Source organism: Somniosus microcephalus, chromosome 9, assembly GCF_052327205.1.
Source record: "Somniosus microcephalus isolate GS21.2 chromosome 9, FLI_Smic_1.0, whole genome shotgun sequence".
Taxonomy (NCBI): Eukaryota; Metazoa; Chordata; class Chondrichthyes; order Squaliformes; family Somniosidae; genus Somniosus; species Somniosus microcephalus.
The window spans coordinates 43,426,261-43,444,175 of NC_140995.1; the positions used below are offsets into that span (position 1 = coordinate 43,426,261).

Here is a 17,915-nt window from a genome sequence, read left to right on the forward strand (position 1 = left end):
TCCCCCCAGTCGCTCTCTCTCTTCCCCCCGTCGCTCTCTCTCTTCCCCCAGTCGCTCTCTCTCTTCCCCCCCAGTCGCTCTCTCTCTTCCCCCCCAGTCGCTCTCCTCTCGTCCCCCCCAGTCACTCTCTCTCTTCCCCCCCAGTCGCTCTCTCTCTTCCCCCCGTCGCTCTCTCTCTTCCCCCCCAGCCGCTCTCTCTTCCCCCCAGTCGCTCTCTCTCTTCCCCCCCAGTCGCTCTCTCCCTTCCCCCCCAGTCGCTCTCTCTCTTCCCCCCCAGTCGCTCTCTCTCTTCCCCCCCAGTCGCTCTCTCTCTTCCCCCCCAGTCGCTCTCTCTCTTCCCCCCCAGTCGCTCTCTCTCTTCCAACAAGAACATGCCGTCAAAAAAGCCTCAGCACCGCCGGGCACTCCAGCTAGTATATTAATAAAAAGGCACTGACGCTGACCCAGGGTTTTTCAGTGATCCAGAAATTTCAACTGCCCAAATTAACTTCAAGTCTCTTAGAATGACTGCCTCAATATTACCTCCAAGCCAAAGATACCTACAGACAGGGAGAATCTGTTCAACCATTCCCCTTGCCTTCCTTCAAAAAAGTCTTTGATTTTGAAACCTCAAATGTATTGCTTTTAATCAGAAATGCTGTGATACAGGTCTTTCACTTCAAGAAATGATAAATACCGTTCCTGGTTAAATGTGCAACCTTAGCATCTTTTCAAGTTAATAGTATATTATGACAGAGCTGCAGTTTTACAGAGCACTGCACAGAAACCTCAGCCTCCAATCAGCTTACCAAAAAATAGGTAAAAAAGATTATGATTATTCCCCATAAACTTGAGCTCCTCCAAAACTCGGCTGCCCGTGTCCTAACTCACACCAAGTCCTGTTCACCCATCACCCCCTGTGTTCACTGACCAACATTGGCTCCCAATCCAGCAATGCCTCAATTTTAAAATTCTCATCCTTGTCTTCAAATCCCTCCATGGCCTCGCCCCTCCCTATTTCTGTAACCTCCTTCTCCCTATAACCCTCCGAGATCTCTGCACTCCTCCCATTCTGATCTCTTGTGGCTCAGCCTGAATATGGCTCTTTGAAAAGGCTGCAGGCTTGATTGGGAATTTTGCCTATTTAGCTGAAAGGGATTTTTGGTATCAATTATATTATGTTAGTGGTTATGATGTTAGATTCAGCTTATCAGGGATTAGGTCCCAGAGTTGCAACAATCTCTTTTGGCTTCAAATGAATGAGCCTGTAGTCATTAGACAATGCGTGATTGGGAATATCAGTTGTGCTATCTTGAGGGGGAAATGAGAGGAATCCTTAAACTGGGCCCATAAGCCCATCACCTCAAATTCGGCTCCAAAAAAGGCAAAAAAAAACCACCATTCCCCTTTAGTACTCCCCTGTTGCATTTGAATGTGGTGGACAGGTGTGATCAATGTTCCCACTCCTCTCAAAATGTTACAATTGGAAATAAAGGCCCAGAATTTGCTGGAGTGGGGCATCTCGAGGCGTGCCCCGATAGTTAGATTTTTTTCCTGCATCCTTCAGCTCAAAGTGTTTTGCCTTGGAAGTTGCTGATAGCGAGGGCAACGGGATATCTGGGACCTTGGTGAACGATGGGACCAGCAGTCTAGCTCCTGAACTAATGAGACTTAAGAATTCAGAAAGATACAGAGGAACAACTGAGAAGGAAAAAGGGTGAATTAGAGTCAAACCAGGTACAGAAAGAGGAATAAAGAGAGGGAAAGATAGATTGGATTAAGAGAGGGAGAAAAAAGAAACAGAAAGGAAAAATATGAAGAACATATAATAAAATGAAAATTTTAAATTTTAAAATCTGTAGGATTAATTTACTACCTGTAGGAATGAACCTCCAGAGTTTTATTCCCTTTCTGGGATGGAGAGGTTGATTGGTATTGCAGGAACATATTAGAAAGGTACTTATCCTGTTAAGGAGCTGCTCTAACTTTCTGCAACGAGTTTAATTGGAAATGAATGCGCAAATGCAGCAACTTCATGAAACTCATGGGGAGGCTGAGGATGAGCTGCCATTTTCACGAGGCTGATGGCGGAGCGGCGCAAATCATCCAGCAACTTGTGGCGATCCGCAACTCACGGTGTATCCTTTCCTTGCGACAAGTTGCTGGACAATTTACACGTTAATAACGGCGTGTGCATTAAACTCGCCGTTATTTTGTCAGTAAAGGCTGGGCCAAAGTAATTGCGGCAAAGAAGGTGTATTGTTGGTAATTAACGCATTGGCGGAGTGACAGGACTCAGTGAAGCCAAAACGGCCTCTCACCAACATCTCAGCATTTCAGACTGGAGAATCTATCGAAGCCCATCAGACTCTCCAGCTAGCTCGTCCTCGCTAACTGCGGGAGAGATACCGCTCACATAGGAACGGCATTACCACCAATCAGTCACTGGGAACATAATTAAGAACCACGGAAAAGCACCTGCGGCCTCATTTGTTAACAATCTCCTGGGCGGCAACTGTTGGTTTGCAGCATCACAAAAAAAAAACAAGGTCTTCAATTATTGTCTGAACAGTGGTATCTGTCTCTAAGGATACTTTTTCTTTTAAACTGGTAACTCTGGTTACAGCCTTCTCTGAAACATTCCTAACCTTTTCAGCCTCGGAACAGTGATCAGTGTCTGATTATACAACCCCTCAGCAGTCTCCATATCTCAAAACGATTGATGTGACGCATTAAACATTAGAAATGATTCTAGCCTGAGGTACTTTTCATGCCCGTGGAGAAGAACAGTGGTCAGTCACTTATTTTTTAAATCAATACTGTTACTTTGCAGGAAACTACATGTCGTCAATAAAAAAGTTACCCCGATTCAATTCTTAGTCCGTTCTGAAGCTCAGCTGCTTCAAATAATTGGCCTTTACCTTGTTTGTCTCTGTGACAACAGTCTCTACACTTTGAGAGTAATTAATTCAATGAGCAGCACTTTGAGATGTCCTGAGGACATGATAAGGTGTTGTAGAAGTGTAACTTCATCCTTTATTGAACAGACATGACTGGAGGGTACAACTGCACAAGAACTGACATGACTATGGGGTCATCAAGTCCCCAAATGTTTTAGCTGCTCTTTATAAATTGAATTACTAAACAAACATGCAGTCTACTTATCGAATCATAGAATCTTACAGCGCAGCAGGAGGTCATTCGGCCCATCGTGCCTGTGCCAGCTCTTTGAACGAGCTGTCCAATTGGTCCCACTCCCTCGCTTACTATATTTTCACCTAGCTGTGAATTTTCTCTTTAACAGTCGATCTTTTAATGGAATGCTCCAAGCTGCACATACTTGAAAGTAAATCACTAACCTAACAGCATATTTTTATCATTATGATCTCAAATGGAAAGAAGACTTATTAAAATCAAATGCAAACTAAAAGCCAGAATCTACAGCTTACAGCTGACTGCTAAATTAAGTTGATAGTCTTTTCTCGAAGAATTATCGAGATGGAATAACGATTGATGAAACCATTTGGGTCCACACTGAGAGTGACGATGAGGAATTTAAAGAACAGTTTACTTGTATTTTTGTTACCAACGGAACCGGTTACAATCTTCATAGAATTTAATTTCCTCTGGTAATGCTTTGGTTAATCTATTCGTATAACATTCCTTTGTGCGATATTTTGGTGTGATTAATAATCCATTTAAAATAAAGGGGTTAATGATGGTGCTTAAATATCACACAAAGGGATTTTACATCATTGCATTAACAAGTGCACTACCAAAGCTCATTAAACCTGCTGGAGTTTCCAAACGTATATTACTGAGAGAGTTTTAATACATGCTGCATCCTTCATAGTACAGCTTAGTGATTTACCAGAGACAACCTGAGTTTGGGTCTTAAAATGCAGAATTTGGGTCTTAAAATGCAGAGTTTATGCAAAATATTAGAAGTCTAGTGCAAATGGACATCCAAAAATAAAACCTTTAAAGGTGTGTTTTTATTCTGTTATCTACTGCGCTACACATCACTGCACAACTCAAATATGGCTGCCAAGTTGTCCAAATATTTCCTTGAAAGATCTCCACTATACGTTCCTATAGTTACCATTTTCATACACAATATTTCTTAAAGACTTGAATGTTTTGCTAGTCTGGTCCAAAACAAAACTGCCATCTAGATGGAGATCTTTTTAAATATCATTACCGAACCTATACCTCTGAAAGCGGCAGAGCCCACATTATGGGATGTTCAATTTTTAAAGAATTAAAAAAAACACCTTTCGTGGGACTCATCACCTAATCATGAATATTATTAATTAATCATTTCAGTTTTCCTTAATTCCTGATTCTCCCATAGAAAATCCAAGAGTGAAGTTGAAGGGATGTATACCAACCCCATGTGAAATGCTTCTGAAGCTATCTGACTGCCTTGAAAAACACACACTCACTCACACACACACACACACACACACACACACACACTCGTAGTTCATTCCCTCAGTGCTGTAGCAAGAGCACAGCTGAAAGCTGCCTGCATGATTTATTGTAACATTGACTGGGGACTGTAAAGGAATATGTCATTCTTTTTTATTTTAGCTATATTCTATAGACCAAGGCACTCAAAAGATATCCCAATAGGAAAACCATAGGGAAACTTATCACTTTAAGAATGATCAGGCAGCAATCACATGACCCTCCCTTTATTGTGTCCAGCCACCTTCTTTTCATAAGAAATAGGAGCAGGAATAGGCCACTTGGCCCCTCGAGCCTGCTCCACAGTTTTCAGTTCTCTTCGTCTTCCAGTCAGCATCAGTCATAATGTAACTCAGTCCACCCTATGAGAAAAGTTGATGCAACAATGACTGGGCTATAAGTGATGGAAAAGCCCGCCAGAGGACTTGACTGTCTTCTTGTCTACTACCTCCTTAGGTCATTCAAGACATTATCAACTGCTGGGAAGCCTTCTATTTGCAACAAGTGGAAGAGATTCACTCCCCAGTATCAAGACCTTACTCTGTGCAAACTGCAGCATGAAGTAAGCAAGAAAGAGCTTGCATTTAAAGGTGCCTTCTAACATCTTACAGAATGCCCCAAAGTGCTTTGCGGAGCTCACTATTGCTACGTTGATGAATGTGGCAGCCAGTTGCTGCACCGCAAGACCCAGCAAACACCAACAAGATGAATGTCTAACCAACTATTTTTTTTGATGGTGTTGGTTGAGGGAAGAGAGTTGACCAGGAGACTGGATGAATTAAACTGTTGTTTGTCAAGTAGCACTACGGAATCTTTAAAGTCTACCTGAGGAGGCAAAAGGGGGCCTTGGTTTAAGGTGTCACCTGAAGGACTCCAAATATCTAAGCTACATGAAAGTTTACTCACTTGAAGGACTTAACTAGAAATGTATTAGAATTTCCATGGTGCAGGGTTAGAGGAATAGGGCTCATCTGGACAGAGTGTAACTTCTGACCCTCCCTTATCAACAACCCTGACTCCATCCGGAATCCTGGGATCAAGGTCATCTAAATGTTTTGGATGGGTGACTGAGCTGTTGGTGCTTAACTGAGACACCTGCCTGAGTATGGGGGGGTGAGGGGAGGTGGGGCGGAGGGAGAGGTGGGCAGGGAGAGGGAAAGGGGGGAGGGAAAGGGAGGAGGGAAAGGAGGGAGTGAAAGGGAGAAGGGAAAGGCGGAGGGGGAGGGAGAGATGGGGAAGGGGAGGGAGAGGTGGAGAGAAGGAGGGCAGAGGGAAAGGAGGGAGGGAAAAGCAAAAGGGAAAGGTGGAGGGGAGAGGGAGAGGCAGGGAGAGTGAGGGTGAGGCGGGGGAGGGAATTAGGGATAGGGAAGGGGGAGGGAATTAGGGAAAGGTGAAGGGGAGAGGAAGAGGCAGGGAGAGTGAGGGTGAGGCGGGGGAGGGAATTAGGGATAGGGAAGGGGGAGGGAATTAGGGAAAGGTGAAGGGGAGAGGAAGAGGCAGGGAGAGTGAGGGTGAGGCGGGGGAGGGAATTAGGGATAGGGAAGGGGGAGGGAAAGGGAGGAAGGAAAGGCGGAGGGGGAAATTTCGTATGGGAGGCAGAAAAGGCATCAACTGCCAGTTCTGGCAATACAATCAATTGCTCGACACGGATATCTCTGGGACCAGCATTTTTAAGGTCGTAAATGAGTGAAGTAAGTCACATTCCATATTTTCCATATTTACATTGGATTATAATACCCTTGTCCATTTGTGGATATTATGTACCCACCCTCTGTAAATGCCAAAAACGGCAGATGCCTGGTGTATAAGGGGGGTATGCCCCAAATTTCACCAACCACTGCCCCTTCACCCCGACTTCCAGGGCATGGGGACACTGCCCTCCTTGGCTCCAGAAATTTTGGGCTCGCACACATTTCTTACTGGGTTGCAATAAACTGAAACTATTATTAATTGTATTTGATTTACTCTTGTCTACATCAGTTGATTAACATTAATCGACCTGTCTCGTGTTAGTCTAGGAGGAAGAGTCGGAACTGCCAGGAATAATGGTTCAGCTGTGGATCCCTTCCAAAGCATATGCATGATAGGTCATCAACTGTGAATCACAGGTAGGCAGTCTTCTCGAGAACATCAAAGTTAGACAGTCTCTCCTAATATAATTTTGCATTAACTCACTGGATTGAAAATGCCAAACACCATGTGGTGAAGATGTTTTCAGGTACTCTTGTAAAAAGCACAGATTAGAAAAAAACAAGTACAGTATTCAGTTGAGGCTGCCCAAAGTCTTCGCTGTCAGCATCTCTCAATTGAATATTCATAGGGGTCCAGGCTTGCACCTGATCCTCACTGGCCGTAGCCACGGAGACATCAGTTTGATGTTAATACGACTCTGCTTGCGAAGCTCTTACCATCTTGCTGCTTTTCCTTTCTATATTTATGCAGATGTAATTTAGTGGTCCAGCTATTACTGTTCATTCTATTTTGATGTAATTTCCCTCTGACACCATTACAGTTTGATTGTATTTCTATATCTGCTGGATGCTGCATAACTGGTTATTTTGTCTGTAAATTTCATAGCCAGAAGCAATCTGGATCTTTCCTGATCAGTCTTACGTTCTAAGCCGCGATTGCATAGATGTTTGCACCATTAGCATTAGTACAGCAGGCAAACAGATTTAGCTTAAAATATTTACTATTTAAAACCCAGTTCCAATCAGTATTCAGCCCTATATAGTGTGTACACAGAAAGTCATATTTGAACCGCATGTCCTGACGTTGACATTGGCGAGGTTCCTTTGATCACCTTTTGCTCATTGTTCTAATATTGGCCAAGGCCAAATGTAAGCAATTGCTTGGGTTCTTCCAGGTGTACATATTCCTCAGTGGCAGTGAAAGCAACACAGAATGGGGGGGCTAAATGAACCTTTTGCCCTCCTGGATTTCTTATGCTTCTAAAGATTACATTTGATCCCCATTCACATCGTCCCTGTATCATTTAATATGATGCACTCCACGGGTAGTGAAAGCTGCTGTGCTAACTATTTAGGGAAGCTCACATTCTACGTTACTTTTTAAAAATTCGTTTATGGGATGTGCGCGTCGTTGGCAAGGCCAGCATTTATTGCACATCCCTATTTGCCCTGGAGAAGGTGGTGGTGAGCCGCCTTCTTGAACTGTTGCAGTCCGTGTGGTGAAGGTGCTCCTGCAGTGCTGTTCGGTAGGGAGTTCCAGGATTTTGACCCAGCGGCGATGAAGGATCGGCGATATACTTCTAAGTCAGGATGGTGTGTGACTTGGAGGGGAACTTGGAGGTGGTGGTGTTCCCATGCACCTGTTGCCCTTGGCCTTCTAGGTAGAAGAGGTCACGGGTTTGGGAGGTGCTGCCGAAGAAGCCTTGGCGAGTTGCTGCAGTGCATCTTGTAGATGGTACACACTGCGGCCACGGTACGCCGGTGGTGGAGGGAGTGAATGTTTAAGGTGGTGGATGGGGTGCCAATCAAGTGGGCTGCTTTGTCCTGGATGGTGTCGAGCTTCTTGAGTGTTATTGGAGCTGCACTCATCCAGGCAAGTGGAGAGTATTCCATCACATTCCTTACTTGTGCCTTGTAGATGATGGAAAGGCTTTGGGGAGTCAGGAGGTGAGACACTCGCCACAGAATACCTAGCCTCTGATCTGCTCTTGTTGGCACAGTATTTATGTGGCTAGTCCAGTTAAGTTTCTGGTCAATGGATGTTGATGGTGGGGGATTCGGCGATGCTAATGCCGTTGAATGTCAAGGGGAGGTGGTTAGACTCTCGCTTGTTGAAGGTAGTCATTGCTGTAGTGTATGTGCCTTTAAGTCAGAACTACTTTTACAGCTCCTGTATATTGTAGTACCGGCAGTGACCACACCTGTATATAAGCTTTGCGCATGCCTCTGTACCCCCAGTCTTGAGACTACCCTCCTCCAGTAAAGACCTGTTTATTGTTAATTTACAGCATCCGTGTGATTATTGAATAACAGCATATCCTCAGAATCACGGATCTAACAGTGGCGACGAGTGTTGATTCGAATCTACCTGCAACATAAAAAAGTCGAGGCCAGGAACACGGGCGTCGACCACGAGCAACCGCCCAGCCGTCAGGCAGAGAGTGAACATCGCAGGGGAGGCTGTGGAGAGCCGGGCTTGGTTCCCCAGCCACAACGATCAGCAAGAAACCGACGACAGGTCCAGTGCAGACCCTTCCCGAGCAGCGGCGGCTGGAGTCGACCGACGGCGGAGAGAAAGCCGAGCAGCGTCGATGGGGTAAGACAGAGGGTGAAGCGTGCAGGGCGCAGCTGGGGGTTGGACACCGAGCGGCGTTGAGTAAAAGAAAACAAACCGGAGAGAGAGAGGGTAAAGAAACAGCCGGGTTCAAGACTGAGCGGCGTCGAAAAAAAAAAAAGAACGCGCAGAGCACAGCCAGGGCTCACGGGCTGAACAGGGTCCGCGGGGAGAAGAGGGAAGAGCGCGGGAGATGCCATTGAGCCGCGGAGAAGAAGGAAGAGCGTGGGAGACGCCATTTTTAGAAGCCGCAGCGGAAAAGAAGGGCGAGCGCGGGAAGGAAGGAAAGCGCGGGAGACGCCATTTTGTGCCAGCGGAGAAGAAGGAAAAGCACGGGAGACGCCATTTTGTGCCAGCGGAGAAGAAGGGGAGGCGCCATTTTTGACAGTTAACTCACACCCAGGGATGCCGAAGAGTGGCAGTATCTCTACGTTCGACAATGAAGTCGAAGATTGGGCGACATATGTGGAACGTATTGAGGTGTACTGCAGGGCGAATGAAGTGCCAGATGCTAATAAAGCACTGGTTTTGTTAAATTCCATGGGTGCAAAAACTTATGGGTTACTGCGAAATCTAATAACCCCAGAGAAGCCGGTGAACAAGAATTTCGAAAGCATAGTAGAAATCCTACAGGACCACTTAAACCCCACACCGCTGCTGATAGCAGAACGATTTAAGTTCCATAAAAGGAACCAACACAAAGATGAAAGCAATGCTGAGTACCTAACGGAACTGCGCAAGCTATCGAAACACTGCCAGTTTGGAGCGGGACAAGCAGATACGTTAAGGGACAAGTTTGTGTGTGGGCTACAAAGTGAAGGAACCCAGAAACGTCTTCTATCAGAAAAGGATCTTACGCTGGACAAAGCTTTCAGTATGGCAGTATCACACGAAGCAGCCGCAAGGGGCACTGCAGAGATACAACGGAGACCGCAAGAATATGGCACCAATGAAATGTCCTATGGAACGGGGAAGTGCTATCGCTGCGGCAGAACAACACATGACCAGAAAGATTGTTGGTTCAAGGGCCAAGTGTGCAGACAGTGTGGGAAAGCAGGACACATAGCAAGAGTCTGCAGGTCTGGGAAGAAAACCAACAGTAAGAAATCTCCACAGGAGAAGTACAAAAAGGTACACCAGGTGATGGACAGTGGTTCAGATGAACAGAAAAGTGACACAGACTCTGGAAGCAAGGAGCTGGGTTGTCTGAAACTACATAATGTAACCGAAATGGAGGATCACCAGACTATCTGGGTTACACTCAAGATAGACGGAGTCCAAGTGAAAATGGAATTGGACACAGGATCAGCTCTAACAGTTATAAATCAAAGAGACTACAAGCGGCTATTTTCACATATACCCTTGAAAGCTACAGAGATTGTCTTGAAGATGTATACGGGGCAAAAAGTCTACCCCAAAGGGAAAATAAGGGCGAAAGTGATATATAAAGGCCAGGAAATACCTAAAATGGATATATATGTATTGCCAGATGGAGGACCACCACTGCTAGGACGTGAATGGATCCGGAAGATACAATTAGATTGGCATTCCATACAGGCACTGAAGGTTGAGGCCAAAAAGGATGACGACGTCACACCTGGACGACTGTCAAAAATGCTAACTGACGCAAAAGAAGTGTTCCAGGAGGGACTAGGAACACTAAAAGGCATAACAGCAATGATTGAAATAGAGGAAAATGCAAGCCCAAAGTTTCTGAAGGCCAGACCAGTGCCTTATGCGATCAGACCAGCTGTTGAAGCAGAGCTGGAAGGGTTGGAACGTTCAGGAGTACTGTCCAAAGTGGACTGGAGCGAGTGGGCTACACCCATCGTTCCTGTAATGAAGAGGTCGTTGAGTAATACGCCTGGGGAACCAAAGAAGGTCCGCATCTGTGGGGATTTTAAGGTGACAGTGAACCCAGTCCTTCACACGGTACAATATCCACTTCCACGAATTGAGGATATTTTTGCCTTGCTATCTGGAGGTAAACGCTTCACCAAAATTGATCTAGCCCAGGCGTACTTGCAAATGGAGGTAGAAGAAGCTTCGAAACAATACCTTACGATTAACACTCACAAAGGTCTCTATCAATACAGCCGGCTGGTGTTCGCAGTAGCCTCGGCTCCGGCTATCTGGCAAAGGGCGATGGATCAGGTCCTGCAAGGGATTCCAGGGACCCAGTGTTATTTGGACGACATCTTGGTCACGGGCAAAAATGACAGTGATCACCTCGCCAACTTGGAGAAGGTGCTCACCAGATTAAAGGAGTATGGGCTACGAGCTAATCGCCACAAGTGCGAGTTTTTCCAGAAACAGATCTCGTATTGTGGCCACGTCATTGATGAAGAGGGGTTACATAAGTCCCCTGACAAGATTGAGGCAGTAGTCAAGGCTCCAGCACCGGAAAATGTATCACAACTGAGGTCGTTCCTTGGGCTGGTAAACTACTACCACAAGTTCTTACCAAATTTGTCCACGGTATTACACCCACTGAACACCCTACTGCAAACAGGGGTACCATGGAAGTGGGATGACGAACGTAGACGAGCTTTCCTGAAGTGTAAAGAATTGATCACATCAAAAGAGGTGTTGGCCCATTTCAACCCAGCACTACCAATTCGTTTGGCATGTGATGCATCACCCTATGGTATTGGAGCGGTGCTGTCGCACAAATTCCCAGACGGGTTGGAGAGGCCAGTAGCCTTTGCATCTCGGTCACTAACCTCAGCCGAGCGCAACTACGCCCAGATTGACAGGGAGGCCCTCAGCCTAGTATGGGGAGTAAAAAAATTCAACCACTATCTGCATGGGCAGAAGTTCACCTTGCTGACTGACCACCAACCACTTGTCTCCATCTTTAATCCTAAGAAGGGCGTTCCAGTGATGACTGCACAATGGTTACAAAGGTGGTCCCTGTTTCTAGGGGCGAATCAATATGAGATAGAATATAAAGGCACGAAACAGCATGGGAACGCTGATGGGCTATCGCGCCTGCCACTGCCTACTGTGGAGGAAGCACCAGCAGTGGACCCTATCGAGATATTTTATTCATCAATAATTGAACGATTGCCAGTAACGAACGCGGATATAGAGAAGGAGACCCGCAATGATCCGACGCTGTCTCGGGTATATGATTTGACGGTGAGGGGATGGCCAACACATGGCGACTCACTGTTGCCAGCATTCTCATCCAGAAGAGAACAGCTGTCAGTATGCCAGGGGACAGTGATATGTGGATCCAGAGTGGTGATTCCACCCAAGTTAAGGGAGAGAGTGCTAAATGAGCTACATGAAGGTCATCTGGGGGGAGTGAAAATGAAAAGCCTTGCTAGGGCTTATGTGTGGTGGCCGGGAATCGATCAACAAATCGAAGACCTACCTAAGAGCTGCTTAGGATGCCAGAAGGTCCAAAATGCACCACCACATGCCTCTCTACACCCATGGGAGTGGCCCTCCTCTCCATGGCAACGGGTGCATATTGATTTCGCTGGTCCATTCATGGACTCAATGGCCTAGAAATTCATTAAGGCGCTGCCAGCTTTGCGCCCAGTTAACGCCTAAAGAGTGATTTTGCGCCAGAAATGAGTTTGCGCAGATATTCAGTGCAGTGGTATTGGCGGCGGTAGCCGTTAGCGCTGCGCCGGCACCGATGACGTCATCGGTGTGCGCAGTGCCCCGGTTCCGCCCCGAAACCAGCCCGATCCCCATATTTAGTTGCGGCCGCCTCCTCCGAAGCGGCCGCAAACAGCGACCAGAAAACGGGGCCGTCCTGCTACCTTAGTGGGGCGCTTTAAAGCGGAAGGTGCAGCCGGCCGCTTTTTCGGCGGCCGCCTGCCCACACCTCCTTCCCCGGCCTCCTCCACCCCCCCCCGCGGCATTGCCGGCTGCTTTCCGCGAGCCCGGCACTTCTCCGTGGTGCCGGGCTCATTTGCCGGCACTATCCAGCGGCGATCTCCCCGTTGCAGGCAGCTCCCCCTTAAGAGAAGGAGGAGGCCTGCAGTACCGCAGCCTGCCGCTCTGCAGCGGCTGGCGCAGCGGCGCCAAGAGCGCTGATATTCAGTGTCAGCGCCCCAAGCGGAGGCAGGCACACCCTGGTATAGCGCCCGGTTCTGAATTGGGGCGCTAACAATGAATATCTGACGATCGCTATAGGCTTCCCGCCCAGCGCTAACTTTTGGGCGCTAGCCAGCTGGCGGGGCCATAGTGAATTTCTAGGCCAATGTTCTTAATAGCAGTGGATGCTCATTCAAAGTGGCCTGAGGTGATAAAGATGTCTTCAACCACTACAGAGAGAACGATTGCAGTCCTACGGACCATATTTGCCAGAAACGGTTTGCCAGAGCAGATTTGCTCTGATAATGGACCACAGTTTGTGTCCGACGAGTTTCAAAAATTTATGAGAAGGAATGGGGTAAGGCATTACACATCCGCCCCGTATCATCCAGCCACAAATGGATTGGCTGAGAGGTTCGTACAAACCTTTAAGAAGGCGATAAAGGCCATGTGCGACGATGAAATTCCACTACAGCATAAGATGGACAACTTCTTATTAGCCTACCGAAACGCGACACATGCAGTTACCAACCAGACCCCGGCCATGATGTTCTTTAACCGAAGGTTGAGATCTCGTCTGGACTTGCTCAGACCAAATGTGCGAAGAAATATTGAGGACAAACAATTCCAGCACATCAATGAGAAGCCGACAAGGAGCATCAATGTAGGGCAACCAGTCTTGGCCCGTGACTATCGAACAGAGAAATGGCAAACTGGAACGATATGTACAGGGCAGGGGCCATTAATGTACACAATGGATGTCGGGGAGAACAATGTGAGACGCCACGTCGATCAGATCTTAGCGTCACAGGAACGCGTCAACCCCATGTCTCGAGTACCTGGGGATGAATCCGACATACCGGTAGCATCTACCTCAGACCCAGTAGCAGTGGAACCCGATAAACTACCCGTTGAAAAGGGGTCAGAATCGCCTCTGCACCAAGAACAAGAACCTCCGGAAAGGCGCTATCCCGAAAGAGTCAGGAAGCCGCCCCAAAGACTGAATCTATAAATGGACTTTTGTTGTTTAATGTACATGTTAAAATGTTAATTGTTATTTGAATATTAGGGGTACTACTAATCTAAAAGGGGAGGACTACTTTTACAGCTCCTGTATACTGTAGTACCGGCAGTGACCACACCTGTATATAAGCTTTGCGCATGCCTCTGTACCCCCAATCTTGAGACTACCCTCCTCCAGTAAAGACCTGTTTATTGTTAATTTACAGCATCTGTGTGATTATTGAATAACAGCATATCCTCAGAATCACGGATCTAACAATTGCCTGGCACTTCTGTGGTGCGAATGTTACCTGCCACTTATCAGCCCAAGCCTGAATGTCGTCCAGGTCTTGTTGCATGTGGGCATGGGCTGCTTCATTATCTGAGGAGTTGTGAATGATGCTGAACACTGTGCAGTCATCAGCGAACATCCCCATTTCTGACCTTATGTTGGTGGGAAGGTCATTGATGAAGCAGCTGAAGATGGTTGGGTCTAGGACACTGCCCTGAGGAACTCCTGCAGCGATGTCCTGGGGCTGTGATGATTGACCTTCAGCCACCACAACCTTCTTCCTTTGTGCTAGGTATGACTCCAGCCAGTGGATTCCCATTGACATCAGTTTTACTAGGGTTCCTTGATGCCATACTTGGTCAAATGCTGCCTTGATGTTAAGGGCAGTCACTCTCACCTCACCTCTGGAATTCAGCTCATTTGTCCATGTTTGGACCAAGGCTGTAATGAGGTCAGGAGCTGAATGGTCTTGGCGGAACCCAAACTGGGCATCAGTGAGCAGGTTTTTGGTGAGTAAGTGCCGCTTGATAGCACTGTCGACGACACCTTCCATCACTTTGCTGATAATTGAGAGTAGACTGATGGGGCAGTGATTGGCCAGGTTGGATTTGTCCTGCTTTTTGTAGACAGGGCATACCTGGGCAGTTTTCCACATTGTCGGATAGATGCCAGTGTTGTAGCTGTACTGGAACAGCTTGGCTAGAGGTGCGGCTAGTTCTGGAGCACAAGTCTTCAGCACGATAGCCGGGATGTTGTCGGGGCCCATAGCCTTTGCTGTATCCAGTACGCTCAGCCATTTCTTGATATCACGTGGAGTGAATTGAATTGGCTGAAGACTGGCTTCTGTGATGGTGGGGACCTCAGGAGTAGGCCGATATGGATCATCCACTCAGCACTTCTGGCTGAAGATGGTTGCAAACGCTTCAGCCTTGTCTTTTGATAACACGATAAGCCTAACATTGGCTTTCATGAGTATTTCTGCAAAGAACAGCGATAGCATAACGTTTTCAAGGGAAAGGTGGAGTGGAATGCAATGTCTATTTTTCATGCTTGTCTAGGTTCTGGGGTATTTAATATAAATATAACTAATAACTGCAATTAGTCACAAAGCAGTATATCTGCATTACTATTCCAGACCTAAATAATCAACATCTTCTGTTGCACCACAAACTCCTAAGTCAACCTTGCTCAATGCAAATTAAGGAACAGTATTTAATCTTACACCTGAACACTCTTCACCCTAGTCTGAACATTGACTTCAGACCTGAGCAGTGTCCCTGATTTTCTGATGAAGGGTCATCGACCTGAAACATTGGCTCTGTTTCTCTCTTCACAGATGCTACCTGACCTGCTGAGTATCTCCAGCGTTTTCTGTTTTTATTTCAGATTTCCAGCATCTGCAGTATTTTCTTTTTGTTTTGTCCCTGATTTTCTTGCCAGATTCTCCCATTCACATTCTACTGTGCTCATCTCTATTTTAGAACTCTTTTTACTTAAGCTGCCTAGGCCCTAAGCTCTGGATTTCACTCCCTAAACCTCCCTGCCTCTCTACCTCTCTCTCCCCCTTCAAGACACTCTTTAAAACCTACCCCTTTGTCCAAGCTTTTGGTCACCTGCTCTAATTTCTCCTTATGCGGCTTGATGCCAAGTATTGTCTGATAACGCTCCTGTGAAGTCCCTTGGGACGTTTTACTACCTTAAAGGTGCTACATAAGTGCAACTTGTTGTTGTTGTTGCTATGTTTTCCTATATTTTCCCATTTGCTATCTCAGGTGAACATAAAAGATCCCACAAAACTATTCGGAGAAGAGCAGGGCCGATATTTATCCCTCAACCAATATCACTGAAACAGATTATCTGGTCATTATCATATTGTTGTTTGTGGAACCTTGCTGTGTACAAAATTGGCTCCCGCGTTTCCTGCATTATAACAGTGACTACACTTCAGAAGTATTAATTGGCTGTAAAGTGCTTTGGAACGTCCTGAGGTCATGAAAGGAGCAAAAATAAATGCAAGTTCTTTCTTTTATTTTGGCTACTCTACCTGGTACACCTACACTTACAAAGGCTACCAGTCAGTTTGTGACATTTAAGCTGGAATTTTAACTTGGAGGCAGGTAGGCAGTGGAGGTGCTGGAATGCAGGAAAACAGGTTTCCCTCAGTCCCTGTCGAATTTAACAGTCGGGCCTGATTAACATTTTGTTCATTGGGAGAGCAGAGCGTTTAAAAACAGCGCGGGAACCCAGCGGCAGCGGCAGTGCCAAAGAGCATGTCGGGAGAGCGGATTCAAAAACAACAAAAAAACAAGGAGTGACATCACAGGACAGCAGGTAGGTGATTGGTTGGTGAGTATTAACTTTTTTTCTCTCTAAGCTAGGACAGTGGTTTAAACTATGAGCGGGAAACTATAATGTCCTTTATTAAATTAAAAGCTTAACTAGATAAACTAATTAATACAACTATAAATAATCATTGAATAAAGATTTTAACTAAATAAATAAATAAAACAAGGTTAGACTAAGATAAGGCAGAGCAGGTTGTGTGTCTGAATTGCAGTATGTGGGAGTTTGAGGACAGTGAGACTGTCCCGAGCGAACATGTCTGCAGTAGACATCTCGGTCTCGAATCTCTCCGGCTCAGAGTCATTGAGCTGGAGTGCGAATTTGAGACACTCCGACACACAAGGGAGGGGGAAGAGTATCTGGACAGTTTGCTTCAGACTTCGGTCACACCTCGTAGAGAGGTGCAGGTTCAGAACAGGGTTGGTGTGACCAATAGTGTGTAGAGTAAGGGGAACCCAGGTAAAAAAGGGAACGAGGATCCACAGAAACTGATCCTATCCAACAGGTACAATGTACTTGCTACCTGTGAGGATAAGGGTAAAGACTGTCGGAAGGACAGCCTGAATGCGGACCATGGCACTTTGGAGCTGGAGGCTGTCCTAAGGGGGGAAGTGGAGGAGGAGAGGAAGCATAATGTGGTAGTTGTAGGGGGTTCTATAATTAGGGGGGCAGATAGCATCCTTTGTAAGCAAGATCGAGAGTCCCACATTGTATTGTCAGAAATTGTGCTTGAGGCACTACAGATAAAGGGGAAAACTAAAAGATGTAAAGTGATTAAACCAGGAGAGAGAAATAAGAAACAAGTGAGTCAAACATTAGAGCTGAAGGACAGGCTAGGGTGTCTGGCCCAAATAAGCATTCTTTATACAAAACACACAGTGTATAAAGAATAAATTGAATGAACTGCAGGTGCAAATTAAAATTGGAGGGTATGACATGGTAGCCATTACTGAGACATGGCTGCAAGATGGTCAGGACTGGGAACTAAGTATACCAGGTTATAAGGTCTACCGGAAAGATTGTGAAAATGTTAGAGCTGAGGCATAGTCTTAGTGATGAAGGATGAAATCACTTCAATGATAAGACAGGATATAACGAGAGGTAAGCAGGCAATGGAGACTTTATGGAGAAATAGAAAAGGATTTAAGAGTGTAGTGGGAGTTGTGTATAGGCCCCCTGGTAGCAGCTGTGAAGTGCTAGCATGTATAAGTGTAGAGATTAGACACGTGTGCAGCAAAGGCAGAGTGGTTTTAATGGGGGATTTTAACTTTCATATCAATTGGGATAAGCAGACTAGCACCTGTCCGAAAGGTAGTGAATTTCTTGAGTGTGTCCAGGATAGTTTTCTACAACAATGTGTCCGAGAGGCAACAAGGGGCATGCCATGTTTGATTTAGTAATGAGTAATGAGCCAGATTTAGTTAACAGCCTAACTGCGCGTGAACATTTATCCAATAATGATCATAACATG

At 46.2% G+C, this 17,915-nt stretch overlaps 1 protein-coding gene and 1 long non-coding RNA gene across 2 annotated transcripts in view; one reads left to right on the forward strand and one right to left on the reverse strand.

Moving 5' to 3' along the window:
- The window catches only part of LOC147112360 (uncharacterized), a 26,375-nt gene extending 19,824 nt beyond the window's left edge, over nt 1–6,551 (forward strand). The window contains exon 3 of the long non-coding RNA XR_015079655.1: nt 6,463–6,551. This is a non-coding gene — a long non-coding RNA (uncharacterized LOC147112360). The remainder of the gene's footprint in view (nt 1–6,462) is intronic.
- The window catches only part of LOC147112359 (protein eyes shut homolog), a 378,050-nt gene that overhangs the window by 202,070 nt on the left and 158,065 nt on the right, over nt 1–17,915 (reverse strand). The gene's annotated exons all lie outside the window — the stretch shown is intronic.